The sequence below is a fragment of the Saccopteryx leptura genome, chromosome 10 (assembly GCF_036850995.1).
Source record: "Saccopteryx leptura isolate mSacLep1 chromosome 10, mSacLep1_pri_phased_curated, whole genome shotgun sequence".
Classification (NCBI taxonomy): Eukaryota; Metazoa; Chordata; class Mammalia; order Chiroptera; family Emballonuridae; genus Saccopteryx; species Saccopteryx leptura.
In genome coordinates this window covers 34,451,341-34,467,729 of record NC_089512.1, presented here as the reverse complement: position 1 = coordinate 34,467,729, position 16,389 = coordinate 34,451,341, and positions in this window count along the sequence as shown.

Below are 16,389 nucleotides of genomic sequence, written 5' to 3'. Positions count from 1 at the left end.
ATTTTTCTATTGTGTATTCTACTACATTTTGTCTATTTTTCTGTTGATGTTTTATTATTAAATTCTACAAAATTTTTGAGTTTTCAATTTATTAACCTTCCAGAATTGGAGTGATATCCTTCAATGCTCACATTATGGGATGTTAGAGCTGCCAATCAAAAGCAAGATTGGTAGCTTAGAAGCTTTCCCTTTGAGATCTGCTGTCTATGACAACTTGGCAGGGACTGACCCATGGAATGGAAAGCGCTCACATCTGAAGGTTCCATCTCTACCTCACCTTCAGTCTTTGTTCTTCTATTTTGTCAGAATTTCCTCCTTGTGTTTCTCGAATAAAGAAATTCAGTGTTGGTTCTTCTTGGAATATGGTCCAAATTCCACAGCATCTTGAAAAACATCCGTGAAGCTTGAGGTATGTAGTTGGCACCACTCTAATCTGAGCTCTCACCAAGTATCTCTCCCCTCTCTTTTATTCCTCTGTGCTCATATCAGGTCATAATATTTTTTTCTTAAATATCTTTCTTGGATGTTTACTTGTAAAAGTCATCCCAGACCCTTCTGAGAATTAGTTTGAGAATAAACAAACACATAACTAGCCGACTGGATGGTAATAATTCTTTAGTGAATGCCAGTAATGTGTCGCCACTCAAACTGACTGGTAAATCATTTAGCCTTGTGGGACTTCAGTTTTCTCTTCTCTGAAATGGAGATTATAATACTGCCCACTCATAAGGCTGTTATAAGAATTACGTGTCTGTGTAAAGAGCTTAGGACAGTGCCCGCTTATTTTATTGGAAAGATCTTGCACTAAACAATCATGCTAAAGGTATATTTCAGGAATAACCACAGTCCATGCATGAATCTTTGCACAGGAGGCAAGTGTTGGAAAAAGGATCATTAATAAGTAGTCTCATATTTTGGTATAAGATTTATAATTTAGAAACCCATTTGGGACTGTCTTTGACATTAGTTACCATGATTTGGCTTAAATAGCTTCTCTGCAAGAAAGCTCACTACCTTGCAAGAGCTTACTGGACAGTGAAAGTTTAACATTAATATTTTAATAATAAGTATATCACATTTGTTTAAATAGGCTCTCCAGTCTATCATTTGTTTTTTTAAAATTACATAGAGATTTTATTAAATTTTGTGGAATTGAATATATGGGTACTAAACCTTTTTCCTTTGTAATTTCTTCATTGCTTTTTGCATAGAAAAGATGGAGAAAAACGATCATGAATAGACAATTAACAGAACAAGAAGCATAAATGGTCAATATATATAAGAGTGTCTAACTTCATAATCATTAAAAAAAGTATGTAGGCCCTGGCCGGTTGGCTCAGCGGTAGAGCGTCAGCCTGCCGTGCAGGGGATCCGGGTTTGATTCCTGGCCAGGGCACATAGAAGAAGCGCCCATTTGCTTCTCCACCCCCACCCCTTCCTCTCTGTCTCTCTCTTCCCCTCCCACAGCCAGGCTCCATTGGAGCAAAGATGGCCCAGGCGCTGGGGATGGCTCCTTGGCCTCTGCCCCAGGCGCTAGAGTGGCTCTGGTCGCAGCAGAGCGATGCCCCGGAGGGGCAAAGCATCGCCCCCTGGTGGGCAGAGCGTCGCCCCTGGTGGGCGTGCCGGGTGGATCCCGGTCGGGCGCATGCGGGAGTCTGTCTGACTGTCTCTCCCCGTTTCCAGCTTCAGAAAAATACAAAAAAAAAAAAAAAAGTATGTAAATTAAAATTATGGGTTTTTGCATATAGAACTGGAAAAAATATGAAAAAGGATAAAATTGATTGATAGGGTGTAAAATGACAAGTTTATATAGTGTAGATGAGAATATAAACCATTTCAAATGATTTGACAATATGCACATAGAACCTAAAACTTAACACTAAACTAATGGTTAATTTTATGTGTCAACATGGCTTAGGCCACAGTACCGATATTTGTTATTTTTATTTATTTATTTATTTATTTGTATTTTTCTGAAGCTGGAAACGGGGAGAGACAGTCAGACAGACTCCTGCATGCGCCCGACCGGGATCTACCCGGCACGCCCACCAGGGGCGACGCTCTGCCCACCAGGGGGCGATGCTCTGCCCCTCTGGGGCGTCGCTCTGTTGCGACCAGAGCCACTCTAGCGCCTGGGGCAGAGGCCAAGGAGCCATCCCCAGCGCCCGGGCCATCTATGCTCCAATGGAGCCTTGGCTGTGGGAGGGGAAGAGAGAGACAGAGAGGAAGGGGGGGGGGATGGAGAAGCAAATGGGCGCTTCTCCTATGTGCCCTGGCCGGGAATCGAACCCGGGTCCCCCGCACGCCAGGGCGACGCTCTACCGCTGAGCCAACCGGCCAGGGCCCACAGTACCGATATTTAGTCAAATGTTATTCTAAATGTTTCTGTGAAGATATTTTTTAGATGAGATTAACATTTAAATCAATAGACTTTGAGTAAAGCAGATTACTCTCCATCATGTGGGTATGTCTCATCCAATCAGTTGATGACTTTAATTAAAAATAAAATACTAACCTGACCAGATAGCGATGCAGTGGAGATAGCATCGACCTGGGATGCTGAGGAACCAGGTTCAAACCCCGAGGTCACTAACTTGAGCATGGGGTCGCTGGCTTGAGCGTGGGATCATATACATGACCCCATGGTTACTGGCTTGAGCCCAAAGGTCACTGGTTTGAAGCCCAAGGTTGATGGCTTGAGCCCAAGGTCACCAACTTGAGCAAGAGGTCATTGGCTCAGCTGGAGCCCACCTCCCCTAGTCAAGGCAAGTATAATATAAATACTTTTTATATTAAGGTACCACAATTATGGTACCACAATTAAGGTACCACAACTATGAGTTGATACTTCTCATCTCTCTCCATCTCTGTCTGACCCTGTCTGACCATCTCTCGCTCTTTCTTGCTAAAAAAATAAAAATAAAGATAAAATGAATAAAAAATTGACATCTCTTAAAAAAAGAATTCTGCCAGAAACTGCCTTTAGACTCAAACTGCAGCATCAACTTTTCTCTAACCTACCTTTCAGATATTGAACCTGGCAGGCTCCACTATCACATACACTAAATCCTTAAAATAAATCTCTCTCTCTCTCTCTCTCTCTCTCAATATATATATATATATATATATATATATATATATATATATATATTCTGTTTTTATAGAGAACCCTGACTAATATACTTTGCAATACTTAACTTAAACTTAGTAATACCATTTCTAAGCATCAATCTGAAGAAAATAATCATAAATAATAGTACAAAGTTATGTAGCAAAAATAGTAAAAACAAAAGCCCCAAACCTTATAATTAAATAGGTATATTATGCCATATATACCCATAGAAGAAATGGTACAATGTGCAATCATTTAAAGTCATGTGTTGGAATAGTATTTGCTGATTTGAGGAAGTGCTCATATGTGACATATTCCTATCTTTATATGTATGTATGCATGTATGTATGTATGTATGTATGTACAATGTGTACGTGCCTATCCATCTATATCTGTACTGTCCAATACAGTAGCTACCAACCACATGTGACTGTTGAGCACATGAATGTGGCTAGTCAGAATGAAGAACTGAACTTTTAACTTTATTTCATTTTAATTAAATTTAAAATAAGGCTTCTGGTCAAGATGGCAAAGTAAGTAAATACTGCGCTCGCTTCCTCCCATGATCACATCAAAATTACAACAAAATTATAGCATAACCATCATTGAGAACAACTTGAAGACTAGCTGACCAGAAGCCCTATAACTGAGGAAATAAAGAAACCCCTACAAGACTGGTAGAGGGGTGGAGACGTAGAACAGGGAGGTCCCATACTCATGGTGTGGCTATAAAGAATCAGGAGGGCCCTGGCTGGTTGGCTCAGTGGTAGAGCGTCGGCCTGGCGTGCAGAAGTCTCGGGTTCGATTCCCGGCCAGGGCACACAGGAGAAGCGCCCATCTGCTTCTCCACCCCTCCCCCTCTCCTTCCTCTCTGTCTCTCTCTTCCCCTCCCGCAGCGAGGCTCCTTTGGAGCAAAGATGGCCCGGGCGCTGGGGATGGTTCTTTGTCCTCTGCCCCAGGCGCTAGAGTGGCTCTGGTCTCAACAGAGCATCACCCCCTGGTGGGCGTGCCGGGTGGATCCTGGTCGGGCGCATGCGAGTCTGTCTGACTGTCTCTCCCCGTTTCCAGCTTCAGGAAAAAAAAAAAATAATAATAATCAGGAGGAATAACTCAGATACAGAGGTCCTCCTGAGGAGTGAAGGGTCCTAGGTCCATACTGGGTTCCTCAACCTGGGACCCCAGTGTCAGGGAGAGAAGTCTCCATATCATTTGCCTGTGAAAAATCAGCGAGATTGCAGCCCTGGCCGGTTGGCTCAGCGGTAGAGCGTCAGCCTAGCGTGCGGAGGACCCGGGTTCGATTCCCGGCCAGGGCACACAGGAGAAGCGCCCATTTGCTTCTCCACCGTGCCTTCCTCTCTGTCTCTCTCTTCCCCTCCCGCAGCCAAGGCTCCATTGGAGCAAGGATGGCCGGGCGCTGGGGATGGCTCTGTGGCCTCTGCCCCAGGTGCTGGAGTGGCTCTGGTCGCAACATGGCGACGCCCAGGATGGGCAGAGCGTCGCCCCATGGTAGGCGTGCCGGGTGGATCCCAGTCGGGCGCATGCGGGAGTCTGTCTGACTGTCTCTCCCTGTTTCCAGCTTCAGAGAAATGCAAAAAAAAAAAAAAAAAAAAATCAGTGAGATTGCATCTGAGTAAGATGGAGGGCTGCTGGAAACTCAGGTGCACGACTTGAGGGGCTGCACACAGATCTGCTCTTTTACAAACTCACTCACTCTAGGCTCTAGTGCAGAGGAAGCAATCTGAAAAGTGCCAAGGACATACAGGAAGGAACTGAATCTACTAGCTTCAGGGCATGGGAGTCAGGGCAGCTCTCTCCTGGGACAGAAGCACTAGAGAGCATCACTGCTCCTTTGTTGAGTCCTCCCCTCATCCATCCAACAGACACAGATGGGTGCCAAATCTGAGCTTTCTGTTAGCCTGGCCAACACTGGTGATTCCCTGAGACCCTGCCACACTCTAACCAAGCCACTTCCAGAAGCTTTTCCACAAAAGCCACCGCTTTAGTTCAACTGCAGACTTTTCTAAAATATCTCTAAGGTCTACAAACCCCTAACAGCACAAGTGGTGACCCATCTCATCTAGCATAGTAACTCCCACCAGAAGGCCCCAAGCCTAGCATAAACTGTGGCAGTAGTATCTTGGAACATACCTTTAACTAAATGATCACAAGCCTGGCACAAGTGGAAGGTAACCTCAGCTCATAATGTGATGCCCACAAAAATGTCCCTATCCCAGCACTAGTGGCATCCAGCCTTGGTTCAAAACATAGTCTTTCCCAAGTGCCTCTGAGCCCAGCACAAATGGCAACCAGCCACAGATCATTTTGTAGTACACATCAGGCAGCCACAAGCAGAGCACCAAACATGACTGACCATGGTCAACACTGGAACCCCTCTTAAGAAGCTCCAGAACCAATATACCCAGTGGCCAGCTTTAGACCACACCAGAGTGCCACCCAACCAGCTCCATAACAGATATAATTGAAGGGCAGACTTGGCTGGCAACAGAGCCCTACCAAAGTGACTCTCACCCTTTGAGGTCAACTCTTGTAAAACAGTTTGTCATACCCTAGTCCTCACAGCCAGTCAGCCTGAGGGTCAACCACATCAGCTAATGTACCAATATAAATCAAGGCACAGTTACAACAAAGGGCATAAATCCACACAAGGGACACCCCTAGAGAACTCAGCTCAGGTTAACAGGGAGACAGCACCACTGGGTTTCACAGGGCACTTACTATATAAAACCACTCTGCCAAGACTGGGAAATATAGCAGCACTACCTAATATACAGAAACAAACACAGAGAGGTAGCCAAAATAAGGAGGCAAAGAAAGATGTCCTAAATGAGAGAAGAAGACAAAACTCCAGAAACAAACGAACAAGCAAAAAGCTAAATGTAATAGAGAGAAGTAATCTACCAGATACAGAATTCAAAACACTGGCTCAATGGATTTAGGGGATGTGTAAACTCCATGAGAACTTCAGCAAAAAGATAGAAACCATAAAAAAAGAACCAGTCAAAAATGAAGAATACAATAATTTAAATCAATAATGCTTTGGAGGTATCTAGTAACAATAGATTAGATAAAGCAAAGGATCAAATCAGCAATCTGAAAGACAAGGTAGCAGAAAACGCCCAATCAGAACAGCAAAAAGAATTAAAAAAAATGAGGATAGTTTGAGGGACTGCATCATAGAGGTACCAGAGGAGAAAAAAGAAAATAATTGAAAATATATTTGAAGAAATCATAACTGAAAACTTCTCTAACCTGGTGAAGGAAATAGACATACAAGTCCAGGAATCACAGAGTCCCAAACAAGATTAAACCAAAGAAGTCCATTCCAAGGCATATTATAATTCAAATACCAAAGGTTAAAGACAAGGAAAGAATCTTTAAAGTAGCAAGAGAAATGCAGTTAGTTACCTACAAAGGAGCTCCCATAAGACTGTCAGATGATTTCGCCACAGAAACATTGCAGGCTGGAAAAATTGGCACAAAATATTCAAAGTGAGTAAAAAAGCAAAGACCTACAACCAAAACAACTCTACCCACAAGGCTATCATTTAGAATTAAAGGAGAGATAAAGAGTTTCTTAATCAAAAAAAAAAAAAAAAAGCTAAAGAAATTTATTATTACTAAACCAGAATTATAAAAAATGTTAAAAGCACTTCTTTAGGCATAAAAGACAAGATAAAAATATGAATAAGAAAATATAGAAAAGAAAAAACTCATTGACAAAGGGAAACACTTACTAAATGCAGTGGCTCCAATTATTAAGCTACTACAAAGGTTAAAAGGCAAAAGTAGGAAGCTCATGTATAATACAAAAATAAATCAAGGGATACACACAAACACACACTCTCAAAAGAAGAAAGAATAACAAAAACACAAACGTGGAGGGGGTAAGTAAAAATTGTAGTCATTTCAGAGTATATTCAAACTTCAGTAACCATTTAAAATAAACTGCTATAAACATAGCTTGGTATATAGGAAGCACATGGTAACCACAAACCAAAAATCTATAAAAGATATCTAAGAAATAAAGAGAAAGAAATCCAAACACAGCACAACAGGAAGTCATCAAGATACAAGAGAAGAGAGCAAGAGAATAGAAAAGAAACAGAGAACTACAAAAATAATCAAAAAATAATTTATAAAGTGGCAATAACTACCTACCTATCAATAATTACTTTAAATGGAAATGAACTGTTCTAATAAAAATACATAGGGTAACTGAATGGCTTTAATAAGATAAGAACTACATGTGCTGCCAGAAGAGACCCACTTCAGATCAAATGACACATACAAATTGAAAGTCAATGAATGAAAAAGATATTTTAGGCAAGACAAAAATAAATAAATAAATAAATAAACAAATAAATAAATAAATAAATAAATAAATAAATGAATAAAATGCTGGGTTAGTAATACACCGACAAAATAGCCATTAAAACAAGAGCTGTAACAAGAGATAAAGAAGGGTATTTCATAATGAAAAAGAAGTCTTTCCAACAAGAGAACATAACTCTCATAAACATTTATGCGCCCAATGTAGGAGCACCTAAATATACAAAGCACATATTGACAGACAAAAAGGGAAAGAGTGATAGTAATACAGTAATAGTAAGGGACTTTAACATCCCATTAACATTCATGAATAGATCATTCAGACAGAAAATCAGCAAAAAAAACCATGACCTTAAATGACACATTACACAGATGGACTTAATTTAATATTTTAGGACCTAAAAACGGCAGATATACTTTCTTTTCAAGTGCACATGGAACATTTTCCAAGAGAGACCACATGTTAGACCACAAAAATAAGTCTCAATAAATTAAGAAGATTGAAGTCATAGCAACCATTTTCTCCAGTCACAATGATGTGAAACTAGAGATCAATTTCAAGATGAAATCTGAAAATCACAAGGCTAAATAACATGCTACAAAATGAATGAATGTGAAACTAGAGATCACAATGATGTGAAACTAGAGATCAATTTCAAGATGAAATCTGAAAAACACAAGGCTAAATAACATGCTACAAAATGAATGGATTAGCAATGAGATCAAGGGAGAAATCAAAAGGTACCTTGAAACAAATGAAAATGAAAATGCAATGATCCAAAATCAATGGGACAAAAACAAATCAGTGCTAAGACAGAAATCCAAAACAATACAGGCCTACCTCAAGAAACAAGAAAAATCTCAAATAAATAGTTTTACCTTATACCTAATGGAACTAGAAAAAGAACAAACAAACCCCAAAGTGAGTAGAAGGAAGGAAACAATAAAGATCAGAGTGAAAATAAACAAAGTAGAGTCTAAAAAAGTAATACCAAAGGTCAATAAAACCAAGCACTGGTTCTTTGAAAAGATAAAATTAATAAATCTTTAACCAGACTCATCAAGAATAAAGAGAGAGAGGGTCCAAATAAAATTAGAATCAAAGAGGAGAAGTGACTACTGATGCCACAGAAATACAAAGGATTATAAGAAAGTACTATGAACAATTATGTGCCAACAAATTGAACAAGGAAAAAGTGGGTAAACTCCTAGAAACACAATCTTCCAAGGTTCCATGAGGAAGAAACAGAAAACCTGAACAAATTGATAATTGCTAAACAAAGCTGAATCAATGATCCAAAACTTCAAGCCAACAAAAATCCTGGACCAGATGGCTTATCAGACAAATTTTAGCAAACATTCAGAGAATTTATACTTATTCTTCTCAAAGTATTCCACAAAACTAAAGAGGAAAGAAGGCTCCCTAACTTATTTTTATGAGGTCTGCTTTAGCCTGACATTAAAAGCAGACAAAGCAATAAAAAGCAAAATTATGGGTCAATATCTCTGATGTACAGAGTTGCAAAAATCCACAACAAAATATTAGCAACCAAACTCATCAACACATTAAAAAGATCATACACCATCACTATGATCAAGTGGGTTTTATTCCCAAGATGCAAGTTTGGTTCAATATACACAAATCAATTAACAAGATACAACACATAAACAAAATGAAGGATAAAAATCACACGGTTATATCAATAGATATAAGAAAAGCATTTAACAAAATCCAACTTCTATTTATAATAAAAACTCTCAGCAAAATGGGGTTAGAGGAAACATACCACAGCATAATCAAGACCATATATTAAACCCACAGTGAACATCATACTTAATGGCAAAAACTAAAAGTGTTTTCCTTAAGATTGGGAGGGAACAAGACAAAAATGATCATTTTCACTTTTACTCAAGATAGTCTTGAAAGTCCTAGTCACATCAATTAGATTAGAAAAAAAAAACATCGCCTGACCTGTGGTGGCGCAGTGGATAAAGCATCGACCTGGAAATGCTGAGGTCGCCGGTTCGAAACCCTGGGCTTGCCTGGTCAAGGCACATATGGGAGTTGAATCTTCCAGCTCCTCCCCCCTTCTCTCTCTCTGTCTCTCCTCTCTCTCTCTATCTCTGTCTCTGTCTCTCCCTCTCCTCTCTAAAATGAATAAATAAAAAATTTAAAAAAATTATAAAAAAAAAAGAAAAAAACCCATCAAAATTGGAAAGAAAGAAGTAAAACTGCCATTATTTGCAGATGGCATGATGCTATATATAAAGAAGCCTAAAGAGTTTACCAAAAAACTATTAAAATTAATAAATTAATTAATTAAAGTAGCAGGATACAAGATTAATATTCAGAAATCAGTTGTAATTTTATACACCAATAACAAACTATCTAAAAGAGAAATTAAAAAAAAAAATTCCATTTACAGTTGCATCACAAAAAATACCTAGGAATAAATATTATTGGAGGTAAAGATACATATTCAAAAAAAAAAAAAGGTGAGATGACATCAGAGTAATGGCGCAGTAGAAAGCGATACCGATAAATCTCCCCCAAAACTCAACAAGATCTTCAACCAGAAACAGAAAAACCTATCCTTGGAGCCTCCAGATGTTTCGCAATACACCCGAAGGTATGGTCGAGTGAAAAATTGGCTAAATATATAATCAAACCCCGAAGGAAATAGGGAGTAAGAAATGCTCCGCCTTCCTCACTAACCTAAATAGGGCTGCTTTCACTGGGAACTGAGAATATAGAAACTAAGGCAGGCAAAGGGGGTGAATAGATCCAGGCTGCGGCACAAACGGCTGAACCAGGCTGTGGCACGGAGATCCAAGCCGAGGAAAAACTGTACCTGTGGCAACCCAGTCAATACAAGCTAACACTTGCGCCAAACCCAGACAAAGAAAGACAAGTGGGGCAGCCATTTTTCCCCGATCTCCTGGTCGGCGCGCGCAGATAGTGGGCGAGAGATTCCTCCGAGTGCCTCAGCAGTGGGCACTCGTGTTACCCCACAGAGAGGCAGAGTCAGGGGCCTTTGTGTGGGCCGAAAGTGGAATCTCTGGGCCGCCCCAGTGCCCTGAAAAAGCCACACATGGGGAGGGAGTGAGAGCCAATTCCAATGCTGGAACTTTTCTGTGCGGGCAGGGGTTCCACTCAGAGGGTGAGGCGGCTGGCCTGATATCCTGGTTGGTGCACAGAGAGTGGGCAAGAGACTCCTCCCAGCACCTCAGGAGTGGGAGCCCGTGTTATCCCACAGAGGGGCAGAGTCAGAGGCCTTTGTGCGGGCCAAAAGCGGAATCTCGGGCCGCCCCAGTACCCTGAAAAAGCCGCGCACGGGGAGGGAGCGAGAGCCAATTCCAATGCTAGAACTTTTCCGTGCGGGCGGGGGTTTCACTTAGAGGGTGAGACTGCCGGCCTGATACTCAAACAAATAATAGATGAGAACTTCCAAAGCCTGTGGAAAGAACTAAAGCCTCAAATTCAAGAAGCAAACAGAACTCTGAGTTTTCTTAACCCCAACAAACCGACTCCAAGGCACATCATAATGAAATTGGCACAAACCAATGGCAAAGAAAAAATTCTCAAGGCAGCCAGGGAAAAGAAGAATACAACATATAAAGGAAGGCCCATTAGATTATCATCAGATTTCTCAACAGAAACTCTACAAGCTAGAAGAGAGTGGACCCCAATATTTAAAGTCCTGAAAGAGAGGAACTTTCAGCCATGAATACTATACCCATCAAAGCTATCCTTCAAATATGAAGGAGAAATAAAAACATTCACAGATTCAGAAAAGATGAGGGAATTTATCATCAGAAAACCCCCACTTCAGGAATTACTACAGGGGGTTCTCCAATCAGATACAAAGAACAAAAAAAAAAAAAACAAAGCCACACGTAAAAGCTCCAAGAAAAACACAATAAAACCAAATTTAAACTGTGATAACAACAAAAAGAAAGGGGGGGGGAGGATGGAGATTAACAGTAGCAAAGGACGATGGAGTGCAAAAGTACTCACAAAATAGTGCACTACAATGAACAGGGTAGGAACCCTTTTCATTATTTAAAGGTAACCACCATTGAAAAAACCACCACAGTAGCACATGAGATAAAAAAGATAGCAACAGAGGAAAGATGTATGGAATACAACCAAATAAAAACAAAAGATAGAAAAATGAAAGAGAAGGAGCAAACAAGACACAAAACTAACAGAAAGCAATCTATAAAATGGCAATAGGGGGAAATGACGTCAGAGTAATGGCGGGGTAGGAAGCGATACCGATAAATCTCCCCCAAAACTCAACAAGATCTTCAAACAGAAACAGAAAAACCTATACTTGGAGCCTCCAGATGCTTCGCAATACACCCGAAGGTATGGTCGAGTGAAAAATTGGCTAAATATATAACCAAACCACGAAGGAATTAGGGAGTAAGAAATGCTCCGCCTTCCTCATTAACCTAAACAGGGCGGCTTTCTCTGATAACTGTGAATATAGAAACTGAGGCGGGCAAAGGGGGTGAATAGATCCAGGCCGCGGCACAAATGGCCAAACCAGGCTGTGGCATGGAGATCCAAGCCGAGGAAAAACTGATCCTGTGGCATCCCGGGCAATACAAGCTAACACTCGCGCCAAACCCAAACAAAGAAAGACAAGCGGGGCAGCCATTTTACCTGATCTCCTGGTCGGTGCGCAGTTAGTGGGCGAGAGATTTCTTCCTAAGCCCCGGGAGTGGGTGCCCGTATTACCCCACAGAGAGGCAGAGTCAGAGACTTTTCTGTGGGCCGAAAGCAGAATCTCTGGGCAGCCCCAGCACCCTGGGAAAGCCGCGCACGGGAGGGAGCGAGAACTAATTCCAACGGTGGAAATTTTCCATGCTGGTGGGGGTTGCACTCAGAGGGAAACGCGGCCAACCTCATATCCTGGTCTGTGCGCGCAGATACTGAGTGAGAGATTCCTCCGAGTGCCTCGGCAGTGCGCGCCTGTGTTATTGCACAGAGGGGCAGAGTCAGGGGCCTTTGTGGGGGCCAAAGCGGAATCTCGGGCCGCCCCAGCACCTTGCAAAAGCCGCGCATGGGGACGGAGCGAGAGCCAATTCCAACGCTGCAACTTTTCCATGTGGTTGGGGGTTTCACTCAGAGCATGAGACTGCTGGCCGGATATCCTGGTCTGCGCACGCAGATACTGAGCGAGAGTTTCCTCCAAGCGCCCCGGAAGGGGGCGCCCGCCTGTGTTACCGGACAGAGTGGCAGAGCCAGAGGTCTTTGAGTGGGCGGAAAGCCCGCCTGATTATGCTAGCAGCTCTGACTGACTGAGCCTTACCCAGAGCCCTGTGCTGAGTGGAAATAGAGTGGGGAGTTGCCAGCTCTTTGAGCCTCTTACTATCTAGGCAGAGGCAGCAGCAACCCCATAGCTGGATTATCAGGCTACTAATTGAGGAAGGAAAGACTAGGAGAGAGGCTCCAGGAACACGGACTCTCTCACTGTAGGAGCCTATAAATGCTAATGAGCCTCGACTGCCAACGAGACTAAAGCACAATACATGACATTGCCATAGAGACTTATCAACTGCAAACCTCTACCTGAGCGTGCCAAAGGGGCAGAACCCGGGGTACAGAGTCACTGACCAGGAAGAGGGAGAGAAAAGAAAAAGCAAGAAGATAACCTCTCAAAATCAAGAATAATCTGCAGACTTTATAACCTATCCCATTTTATGATATTTGTTCGTTTGTTTCTCTTATCTTCATTCTTGATACTTTTTTTCCTCCTCCAATTTGGCCGATTAACTCTCTGCCGGTCTTACTCTCTCCTCTCCTTTAACTACACTACCCATAAGTGTTACATCTCCCATTATCTTTTCTCTCCTCTTCCTTTCTCTCTATGAGGGTTGCACTACAAAACCCTTAACTCTCTCTCTCTCTCTCTCCTCTTTTTTCTTTTTTCTTCTTTTAGTGGTTCCCTCTTTTTTTCTCGCTCTCTCTTTCTTTTCTCCCTTTATATTAGTATCTTCCTTTCTCCTTTACATCTCCTCTCATTCAAACCTCAATAACAAACAAATTATCTTATCTGGGACTCAAACTTATGTTTGTGGCATTTTGGGGGGTTTTTACTTCACCTTTTTGACTCACTAGCAGTGCTCCCATCCCTGGCTCTCCATTTTATCTAGTTCTTGTTCCACTAAATACAATAGTAATTTTTAAATTTGTCCCCCCATTTTTCTGTTTTCATCTTATTCCTCTCATCATAACTCTTAGACAACCAACACCTAAAAGCAAATCATTTTATTCTTGACCCAAATTTTTTCCTTATTTGCTTTTTGTGGGTCCATACCCCCTTTTTTTTTCTTTTCTTTTTTTTTTCTTTTTTTTTTTCTTTTTTTTTTGCCCCTTTATTACTTTTCCTCAATTCAGGCCCTCCATCACAGGCATTGTTTGTTATAATTCACAGTTCACCACAAGATTTTCTCAAGAAAGAGGGGAGAGGAGAGGAGAGGAAAAAAGGAGGGGGGGAATAATTTCCTTTTTAAAAAAATTTTTATTTTATTTTATTTTTCTTTATTTCATTCTTAATTTTTTTAAAAAAAACTTTTCGATTTTTTATTTTTTTTAAACTTTTTATTCTTTATTAAATCTCATTAATACTATCAACAAAACCACCCTCAGATGCCATTAAGGAAGAGAAAATCGAATATCATGGATACAAAAGAAAGAGAGGTAACACAGCTAGATGAGGAAAAATCTATGGAGAAAAAATTTAATATATTGGAAACCTTGGAGCTAAATGACAGAGAATTCAAGATAGAAATCCTAAAAATCCTCCTAGATATACAAGAAAACACAGAAAGGCAATTTAGAGAGCTCAGAAAACAACTCAATGAACACAAAGAATATATGTCCAAGGAAATTGAAACTATAAAAACAAATAAAACAGAGATGAAAAACTCAATTCTCGAGCTGAAAAACGAAGTAACAAGCTTAGCTAATAGAACAGGTCAGATAGAAAAGAGGATTAGTGAAATAGAAGACAAGCAACTTGAGGCACAACAGAGAGAAGAAGAAAGAGACTCAAAAATTAAAAAAAATGAGATAGCCCTACAAGAATTATCTGACTCCATCAAAAAGAATAACATAAGAATAATAGGTATATCAGAGGGAGAAGAGAGAGAAAATGGAATGGAGAACATACTCAAACAAATAATAGATGAGAACTTCCCAAGCCTGTGGAAAGAACTAAAGCCTCAAGTTCAAGAAGCAAACAGAACTTCGAGTTTTCTTTACCCCAACAAACCTACTCCAAGGCATATCATAATGAAATTGACACAAGCCAACGGCAAAGAAAAAATTCTCAAGGCAGCCAGGGAAAAGAAGAATACAACATATAAAGGAAGGCCCATTAGATTATCATCAGATTTCTCAGCAGAAACTCTACAAGCTAGAAGAGAGTGGACCCCAATATTTAAAGTCCTGAAAGAGAGGAACTTTCAGCCACGAATACTATACCCATCAAAGCTATCCTTCAAATATGAAGGAGGAATGAAAACATTCACAGATACAGAAAAGATGAGGGAATTTATCATCAGAAAACCCCCACTCAAGGAATTACTAAAGGGGGTTCTCCAATCAGATACAAAGAACAAAAAAAAAACAGAGCCACAAGTAAAAGCTCCAAGAAGAACACAATAAAACCAAATTTAAACTGTGACAACAACAAAAAGAAAAAGGGGGAGAAGATGGACATTAACAGTAGCAAAGGACGATGGAGTGCAAAAGTACTCACAAAATAGTGCGCTACAGTGAACAGGGTAGGGACCCTTTTCATTACTCAAAGGTAACCACCATTGAAAAAACCACCACAGAAGCACATGAGATAAAAAAGATAGCAACAGAGGAAAGATGTATGGAATACAACCAAATAAAAACAAAAGATAGAAAAATGAAAGAGAAGGAGCAAACAAGACACAACACTAACAGAAAGCAACACATAAAATGGCAATAGGGAACTCACAAGTATCAATAATTACACTAAATGTAAACGGATTAAACTCACCAATAAAAAGACACAGAGTAGCAGAATGGATTAAAAAAGAAAATCCAACTGTATGCTGCCTACAGGAAACTCATCTAAGTAACAAGGATAAAAACAAATTCAAAGTGAAAGGCTGGAAAACAATACTTCAAGCAAATAACATCCAAAAAAAAGCAGGTGTAGCAATACTCATATCGGATAATGCTGACTACAAGACAGGAAAAGTACTCAGAGACAAAAATGGCCATTTCATAATGGCTAAGGGGACACTGAATCAAGAAGATATAACAATTCTTAATATATATCCACCAAACCAGGGAGCACCAAAATATATAAGACAGCTACTTATTGACCTTAAAACAAAAACTGACAAAAATACAATCATACTTGGAGACCTCAATACACCGCTGACGGCTCTAGATCAGTCATCCAAACAGAGAATCAACAAATATATAGTGGCCTTAAACAAAACACTAGAGCACCTGGATATGATAGACATCTACAGGACATTTCATCCCAAAGTGACTGAGTATACATTTTTCTCCAGTGTACATGGATCATTCTCAAGAATTGACCATATGTTGGGCCACAAAAACAACATCAGCAAATTCAGAAAAATCGAAGTTGTACCAAGCACATTTTCTGATCATAAAGCCTTGAAACTAGAATTCAACTGCAAAAAAGAGGAAAAAAATCCCACAAAAATGTGGAAACTAAACAACATACTTTTAAAAAATGAATGGGTCAAAGAAGAAATAAGTGCAGAGATCAAAAGATATATACAGACAAATGAAAATGACAATACGACATATCAGAATCTATGGGATGCAGCAAAAGCAGTGATAAGAGGGAAGTTCATATCACTTCAGGCATATATGAACAAACAAGAGAGAGCCCAAGTGA